Source organism: Triticum dicoccoides, chromosome 5B, assembly GCF_002162155.2.
Source record: "Triticum dicoccoides isolate Atlit2015 ecotype Zavitan chromosome 5B, WEW_v2.0, whole genome shotgun sequence".
Lineage (NCBI taxonomy): Eukaryota > Viridiplantae > Streptophyta > Magnoliopsida > Poales > Poaceae > Triticum > Triticum dicoccoides.
Window position 1 is genome coordinate 202,643,826 of NC_041389.1, and position 8,661 is coordinate 202,652,486.

Consider the following 8,661-nt stretch of genomic DNA (forward strand, 5'->3'; position numbering starts at 1 on the left):
CTGCTCCCTTCATAGAGATTTTATGCTAGGTGTTTGTGTTAATGTTTGAAAAGAGAAGAATTTTTTCCCATGAATTCTGTTTTTTGTTAGCATGGCTAGTGAAATTGGAGAGCAAGTGGTACAAATCTTATTTTCCTGCAGGTTCATTGTGTTGCGGCCAAGAAGTACATTCTCTAAATTAGTCTGATGTAATTGGTTCATGAAAAGAAAACAATAGTTCAAATCTGCATTATACAAAACAATTCATACAAAAAAACAGTGAAGTATTGTTGTAAATTAGAAAACAGTATTCAATATTTTTTTATAAAAAAGTTCTCCACATAAAAAAATGCAACAGTAGTTCAACACAATATCAAGGAGAGTGTGAGTTGGGTATGGTTACAAACAAAATATATGTGTCGAAAAGTTCGCTTCATCTGCATACTTAAGTTTAAAAAATTGTCGTAGAGCTAGTTCAAAAGATTTTCAAAAAGTAGAATGGTTGTGCTAGTTCAATTTTTTCAGTCCATCTTCTGTATGCTATTTAGTACATCTAATTCCAAATCGTAAGTACAATTGCCTTTATGTTTTCCATCTTCATATAACACAAAACAGGCAGTGGAGGATAAGGTGAGAATATATACTAATCAAATGTTTGGTGGCGTTGTCCATGTTTTGAATTTAAACCACTAGCTTTTTTATACACGAGGGCTTGTCCTGGGAGAGCCCTATATAGCCATGAGCACTACTGCTACAAACTTTAATCCCCCATTGTCCGGCCTACAGAGCATTAGGAAAAGTTCAAATATTTGTAATTCATTCAGTTCTTCTGGTTAGTAGACTAGTGGTTCATCTTGCTAAATCTTGTGGCTTAAAGTTCCTCCATGTTTTGTTACAGCAGTTCAATGTGTATTTTTAGAAGAAAATCAACAACGGCGGCTGCACTGGAGTAGCAGGACTACTATTGTTGATAGGTTTGTGAACTAATAAACATTCTTTTTTATGTTCTTGTGATGTTTCAGGTGTGTTTTGGGGCAATACAAATACATCGCTATAATTAGTACATATGTGGCACCTTGCAAAGTACTAAAAAGACCAACTAATTAGGATTACTATAATGAACTAACAATAAAATTTGAGTCCTTCAGGATCCTCTAGTTCTGGATGTCCACCGCCATCCCCGTCAACCCCTATTTCTTCACTGTAAGGAGGCTCTCTGCTCATCGCTCGGTTGTCCTCTATTTGTTCTAATTTCTGAAGAAATTGCAAATCAAGTTTAGTTTGATGATGGCTGTTGAGGATTACATCTGTGTGCTTTGATTGATTTAGTTTCCGAATCTTGACTTGCTAAAATGAACCTACTCTGTTTTCAATCAATCGATGGAGTGCGGGAAATCCAAATTTGTCTTATTGTTTACTCCATCAATTCATATAAGTTCAACTATTTTATTGCTAATAAGTTCAGCTATTTTATCAAAATAGGGGGCTATAAGATGTTGACTGTCATTGCCCTTCCATTGATATCGTTGGAGTCGAACCATTCGCTGTGAGTTTCAGCCCATAGGTTGCTCGTGATCCTTGCTCCTTAAGCTCCACTTTGTCGGCGCCGTCAGTCCACAGAAGTAGGGGCGGCGTGCCCGTCAACAAACAAGAACAGAAGGTATGTGCTTGGAAAACTTGAAATTATATACACATTTAGGCAGCAGAAAGTTGTAGCTTCTTTCAAAGTTCAAAATGAAAAGATATTCAGTTCAACTTGTTCTAGGAAAACATGTGTGAGACCTTGGCAGCATGTCTACACACTATCTAGTGTAGAAAGAAATGTCTGGCATAGTCCAACGCGCCGCTGCCGCCTACCCCCTGCCTCTGAGCGCCGCTGGTCTATAAGTTCAACATGTATAACCCTATAAGTTCATACAAAACAGAAAACAAGATAAACAAAAATAATGAAACACAAAAACCCCATGGAATTCACAGGGAAAATACAACAAGTTCTAGGAAATAACTGTAGAAGTTCATATTTCAAAACAAATGAAGTATTTGGGAAGTAAAAATGAAGTATTTCAAAGTACAGAAATCTTTTTAGGTTTGTTTGGTAACTTCTAATGTTACTGAACATGAACTTGCTTGGTTCTTTTTACATGAATTTGCACATTGAACCCATCCGACAAACCGTTTGATCTGCCACTTTTAAGCCGTATTTGATCTACCATATTTCTCTAGTTCTTCTTGTACATCCGCCGCGAGCCCAGCGCCCCCATGCGATCCATCAACCACGGTTGAGAACCTCCGCCTTGCTTCCATCGCTGGCTGTCGTCCCTCCACCCCTCCTCCTCCCACAACCCTGATCTGGTTTCAGCGGCTGCCACGATGCAATGTTGCTGCTCCCTCCATACAACATGGACACAAACTAGCTGATGGATGAAAGAATGATTATAGATAATTATTGCTATTATCTGTAGTTTCTGTGAACTGATATTTGAGACTCTCTCTCGAGGCTCTGTAGCTTGTGTGGACGGATAGTGCAGGCTCGATGAACTCTGTCCATCTCGACTCTTGAACTGAGAGTAGATAGTAGAGAAGAATGTAGTGTTGCCTGTCAACTAGTGGTTTGGCCAGTTTCGAATTTTGGCCTGGTTGAACTTTTGATAGAGCATCAGTTTGTTGTCAGTTCTAGTGCACTCAAGCATAAGGAGGGTTTGACCTGTTATCAATGGATCACTATAACTTTCTTCCACCAAGGTGCTTTCACTCGGTGATGCAAGGCTTGTAATCTTCTCCCTCGTGAGCTCTCTCTCTCCCTATATATATATAAGTTTAGTTCACTTCAACTAGTTGATATTGGATTATATTGGTTGATTGCAAAATACTTTGCTCTTTACCCATCGCCGTGGCCCTGCTCCCTAACCAACACCGCCGGCCAACAACATGGCCCTGCACCCTGACCATCGCCACGGCCCATCATTCTCGCGCTGCCGCATCATGCACTCACCACGCCGTGTGTGGCATCCTCCCGACGTAGCGCCCCCGCTGTGTCGCGGGCTAATTTTCCGGCGTCACCCTCCGCCTCCTCAGCGCACAGGCCGTTCACCTCCGCCACCCCAGGCCGTACACCACTGCGAAGAGAGCCTGTTCAACTACGTGATAGAGAATTTTTGTACCAGACATAGTATTAGTTCGATGTGTAATCTATCATCAGTCCATGAAAAATTACAGAATAGTTGGTGTGTGTGCAGAAATATCGTCAGTGCAAGTTTCAAAACTCTGTAAGTTTAGATATATCACCTAAATAAGTAATGATTTGCAGCAAGTTTCTTCAAAATTTTGTAAAGTTTAGATATATCACCTAAAGTATCGTCAGTGCAAGTTTGAAAATTCTGTAAGTTTAGATATATCGGAAAGAAAAATTGATGAGTCACCATCTCCTTTATATTCATGTTCTCTGCAGCACAGGTAGCAGTGGGACTGACTGGGAGTGATCCCTATATAACTCAGGAAGCACGTCAGTATAGAAGGCAAAAATCTGTAACCTATATAACTCCTGTTTGTTCTGACTTCTTGTTTCTCTACAGCGGCCAAATCCCGGCACACCTGATAGTTGAAACTTACACATGGCCTGCGACCAACTGCACCGCCTCTATAAGCTCCTCGGGAATGACTTGGTAGTAGCTGGGATCCCCTTACAGCGGCAAAATCCCGGCGCACCCAGCCGCCGCTCGTGATCCCTGCTCCTTCAGCTCGACTTCGCCGGTGCCGTCAGTCCACAGGAGTAGGAGCGTCATGCCCGGCAACAAACAAGAACATAAGGTATGTGCTTGGAAATTTAAAATTCCGTATACATTTGCTGAAGTTACCTTATACTCCCATCAATCTTATGATTTAGAATAAATTTCAGCCATGATTTAGACTTTCTTTTTGCAATAAATAAGTTCACTATCTCGGTACAATTAGTTGACCATCTCAGTACAACTATTATTGGGTGTGCTAAAACTAGATGCAAGTCTAAGGTAACTTCAGCAAATGTATACGGAATTAATGTGTAAACCGGTACATGCTCCTTGTTGATAAAATCTAGCCCATTCAAAGTAGTCATGATTGGACTAGGATGCTATGTTTTATCATTATCTAACAGTGCATACATCGTTATCTAAGTGCAGTACATCATTATCTTGCAGTGCAGATTTTACAGTGTAGTACAGTAAATCATGATCTAACATTTTTACAGGAACTACACGCTATATACAGAATTTCTACAGAAACTGCTGCAGATACATGACTTATGAGGCTACCAGAGGCTACTACACCTCCAGATTAATGACAGCCTGCAACTTACTTGCTTCCAACACACTAGTAACACATTCTAAGGTTCGTAATCGGCTACTTCAAAGCGCTATTGCTATTCTGTGGGTAAAGGTCCTCATTTTGTTGATGGTGGCATCTTACAAAGAAAAGGTAACCTGCTTTTACTTATTATTCTTGTACTTTGCCCTTCAAATATAGAAGTAGAATCAATGTCAATAAGCATTTTCACAACTTCTCTTATTGTCGGTCGCTCAGAAGGTGCTCGAATAATTCAAGCAATGGCAAATGTTAAGGACCTTTATTATAACTTTTGATCCATAGTTGCTAACTTTTAGATCACAAACCGCTCTAGTATTCCGGTCTGAACATTGGGACCAAACCCATTTTGATCATGACATGATAAAAAATGGAATGGTGGGAAGTAGCAGGTCCAGTTTCTAGTAAATGGGATCGTGGGCAGATGCATAATAGTCCTATCCTATAATCTGCAGTTTTCAGGATAAACGGGATCAAACGGCTTCTTCCCCAGACCATGCTCGGCTTTCTGCCTAGGCAAACCCCTTTTATTCCTCCCAGGCACAACCACAACATCCTTCTCAGTCCAAATTGACCGCTGACTGCGGTCCAAGTTCGGCAAATAATTTTTTATTTCGGTCCAACCTGGCCGTCCCAAGCAATTCACCGTCGCAGCTACTAGGCCGATTGCGTCGAGCCTCCTGCCACCGCCGGTGGGGCTCCATCGCCGTACTGCCCATACCGTTCACCGCCACCACACCGGATCGTTCAACGACACAACCCGAAGCAGTTCAACGCCGCGGCTCGGGAGGCACACACTTCGCCTCTCCATCCCAGGAGAGCAGTACATCTCCTTGTGCACGAGCAGTCCTTTGCCGATGTACACTGCTGCTCTAAGCTCTTTGGCCACTTCTCCAATATGTCCAGCACCGTCCCTAGTCCAGCCCCGTGGCATCCCGACGGTCGAGTTCATGTCGAGAAGCAGTCCACGACCGTGAGCTCCTATTTCCACTATAGTGGTTGGGTTGCCGTTTTCCTCATCCTTCCCGGTGCGCGACAACCCAGCCCACATGCTGCTGCCGTTCGCCACCCCAAAATAGCTTCGTCTATGTAAATGCTACTAAATCAGTGGTTTGATTCAGCAGCCTCCTTCAGTTCAAACACATGAACTAAAGTAATCAGAGAAGAACAATATACTAAAGAACAATGTACTGAGTTTTTTGTTGACCAGCGAAGAAAAATATACTGAAATTACAGGGGATAACACAATGCAGTGCTAGTCACTATCATTAGTACTTAATGTGAGTCAAAAAAGAAGTGTTGGACAATGGTTCGTTGTTAATTAGTGACCAGAACTTGTGTACTTTGGATTATACTAGTGCAAATGTAGCCTCAAATTCCTAGTACGTGTGAACATGCACACATCTGACAGAAAATGGGTTCATGAGAAAATGAGGTTCTTATGATCATGTTTATTGTTAACTTATTCAGAAGAAATGCTATTAAGTTATATCATTAGTGAAAACACAGTTAAATTATTAAAAAATAATTGTATCAGTTCTGACTCGAGAGGGTGTAAGTGCAGAAGAAAATATTGGTGGCTGTAAAGGGTCATTGATTGAAAATGTTATAAGTTCACCACGACGTCTCAGATAAGTTCGTGAAAAAGATCAAACAAAAAAGAAACCCCAAATGGGAATTCGAATGGTAAAAGTTTAAGTCAAAAATTTCCACTTGGCCTAGATAGCTCATATATACTTCAATCTTGTAATTTAAAAGGTCAAGTCACAAGTTCGGAGATGATTGTTTGCAACTAGTTTGCTTTGATGATTCTGTAATTGCATCAGGCCATTACAGAAAATGGCTCTAGTAGTTCATTATTTATTTCAATTCATGAAATTGATACAGTGCGCCGCCCCGCCCGCAATGTCGTTGTTGCTTGCTAGCTGCCGGTGGTTCGTGTGCCCTGGTCGCTGGTGCTATAGGGTAAGGTGAGTGAGAAAGAGATTACTGAGAGGGATTTGCTGCTGCTGTTGTTCCTTGTATTGATAGAGGATTGTCGAATCTAAAGCTAGCTGCACCTTCGCATCCTATGCACTGTCACATATGAGTTGGTGCTCCTACAGTAGTGTTCTAATTGGCAAAAGAACAATGAGAAGGGAAAGAAGATGGTGGTTAAATATTAAGTAAAAAAGAACTGATAGAATGAGGATAACATAAAACAGTGTGTGACTGAAAGAAACTAAATAGTTTGGTGTGAAACGTTGTGCTTTTCTCTGGTGCTGTAGTTCAATTTACTACAACCGTTCTGCTTGTAATAGCATCTTCTGCAGGAAGTTCGAGATGGGAACACTTGTTTCAAATGCTCTCCTCCCATTCGCGATGCTGCCAACAAGGAAAACCTCTGGGAAGCTCTGCTGGTAATGCAATCTCCTATCCATCCCAGCTCCAACTTACTGCTGCTAATCAATTGTCTGCATGTAATTGAAAAGTAGGTGTTTGTTGCATAAGTTCTGAACTTGTAGGTGTTTGTTGCACAAGTTCGAGTTGTCGCTACTCGGAGAAGCTACTACTATTGCTAGCTTTGGGGTTCACATGCTACAGCACATGGATCCATGGACAATGAATTAATATGAGAGAGATAATTTGGTTGTGTCATGCTCTTTAGTGTTTGTTTCTATTCCTGTTAGAACCAAATAGTGTTTGAATTTTTTTTATTTTGTGCTCTCACATATTTGTTTGGGAAGTACAAACACATCAGCACAGTGAGTAAGGATGTGGCACCTTGGGGAATAATGCCTACAAAGCAAGCCCAGGATGACGACGCTGATCACTAGCATGAAGGATACCAAGCAGGCTAAGGATGAAGTACACGATGAAGGCAATGAGGACAATGAAAACATGCAATCCATAAACATAGCAGCAGCTGCAAGTTCTTCTGTGTATGATAATATGATTGCTACTTTTTAAAAGAAAGTGTAAATGATAGTTTGATGTTTCTACAAGAAAGGAAAAAATGGTTTGAATTAAAAACATTGATCAGTATGAATAAAAAACAATTATCAGTTCGAGTGCTCTCTCCTTCCTATTTTGGTTGATGTCCATGAACAGACAAAAAATTGTATGGAATGTTTGATTACTACTAGCATATATGTTTAGATCATAAATAGCTATCGGTTCTTCTATGGAATTTGAGAAAGTTCGTCTATGAACCTGAGGAATATATGCTCAAAGAAAAACAAAGAAAAAGCACATCACATTTATTGTGGAAAAGTTTATTTTAGTTCAGCTATATAAACTATGTTGGTTCGATGATGAAAGTTCGACTGCTCAACACAAAACACACTCAGTATGTGAAAACACGCTCAGTACAAAACTATACATACATTCGTTCAAGTACTCTTTTTTCGGAATATATATTCGTCCGTTCTACAAAGAAAAAATGGTTGAATTAAAAATATTGATCAGTACAAGTTAAAATTGTGGTCCGTTTGGAATAAAAAAATTGACGGAAATTTAACTTGTAAAAGTTCAAGCAAAAAGAAACCCCATGCAATTCAAATGAGAAAAGTACAAGCCATAAAATAAGAGAAGTCTAGGAAATCGTTATAGAAAAAGTTTATTAAAAAAACATTTTCTTTAAAAAAATATCATTCAGTTTGATGATATAAATCATGCAAGTACAGGGGCGATGATACAATAAACTATTGAAAACTTACGAGCAAAACAAAGCAAAGTCTAGTTACTGAAAACACGCTTAGTGCAAACCCATGCAAGCATCAGTATAAGTACCCTTTTTCGGAACCATTCAAATTACTCTACAAAAAATAGCTCAGTACAAACGTACACATATATCAGTATGACTACTCTGTTTTTCAGACGAGAAAACAGCAGGATCCGTCATGTCGTATTCAAAATTACTCTTAAATGGTTGCGAAGTAGAGAAAATGTTCAACATGGCTAAGTTTCGCATTTTCGATAGCTATCTAACGGTATATTATTTACCATATTTCGACAAACTTTTTAAAAAATCGCGTTCAAAACCAAATTTGACCATATTCGAATTCAAACCGTAAGGAATTAGAAAAACATTTCTATACGAAAGCGCATTTTCCATAGCTTTCCAACGCCGTGTCATTTGTGTCAATCCGATATACCGTTTGCAAATAATCACGAAAATACGTTTCGCCCAGAATTTCACCGTTTTTCAAATTACTTTTAAATCATATAGAATTAGAAAAAACAATACATATATGGAAGATGCGGATTTTCATCAGCTTTTCAACGCCATCTTATTTGCTTAATTCCGACAAACCATTTAAAAATTGAGTCCAAAATACGATTCACGTTTTCGGTTTTGAAAAA

General features: G+C 39.7%; 1 long non-coding RNA gene across 8 annotated transcripts; it reads left to right on the forward strand.

Annotated features, from left to right (window-relative positions):
• The first annotated feature begins 11 nt into the window (after nucleotides 1-11).
• On the forward strand, nucleotides 12-7,367 carry LOC119308078. Of its 8 annotated transcripts, none has more exons than XR_005149804.1 (5): nucleotides 12-1,182; nucleotides 1,462-1,639; nucleotides 3,428-3,786; nucleotides 4,205-4,431; nucleotides 6,630-7,367. It is a non-coding gene; the product is annotated as an uncharacterized LOC119308078 (long non-coding RNA). The 8 variants fall into 8 exon arrangements; XR_005149805.1 differs by having other exon boundaries at nucleotides 12-953; XR_005149807.1 differs by having other exon boundaries at nucleotides 15-1,639; nucleotides 3,428-3,481; nucleotides 3,552-3,786.
• Nucleotides 7,368-8,661: the final 1,294 nt, after the last annotated feature.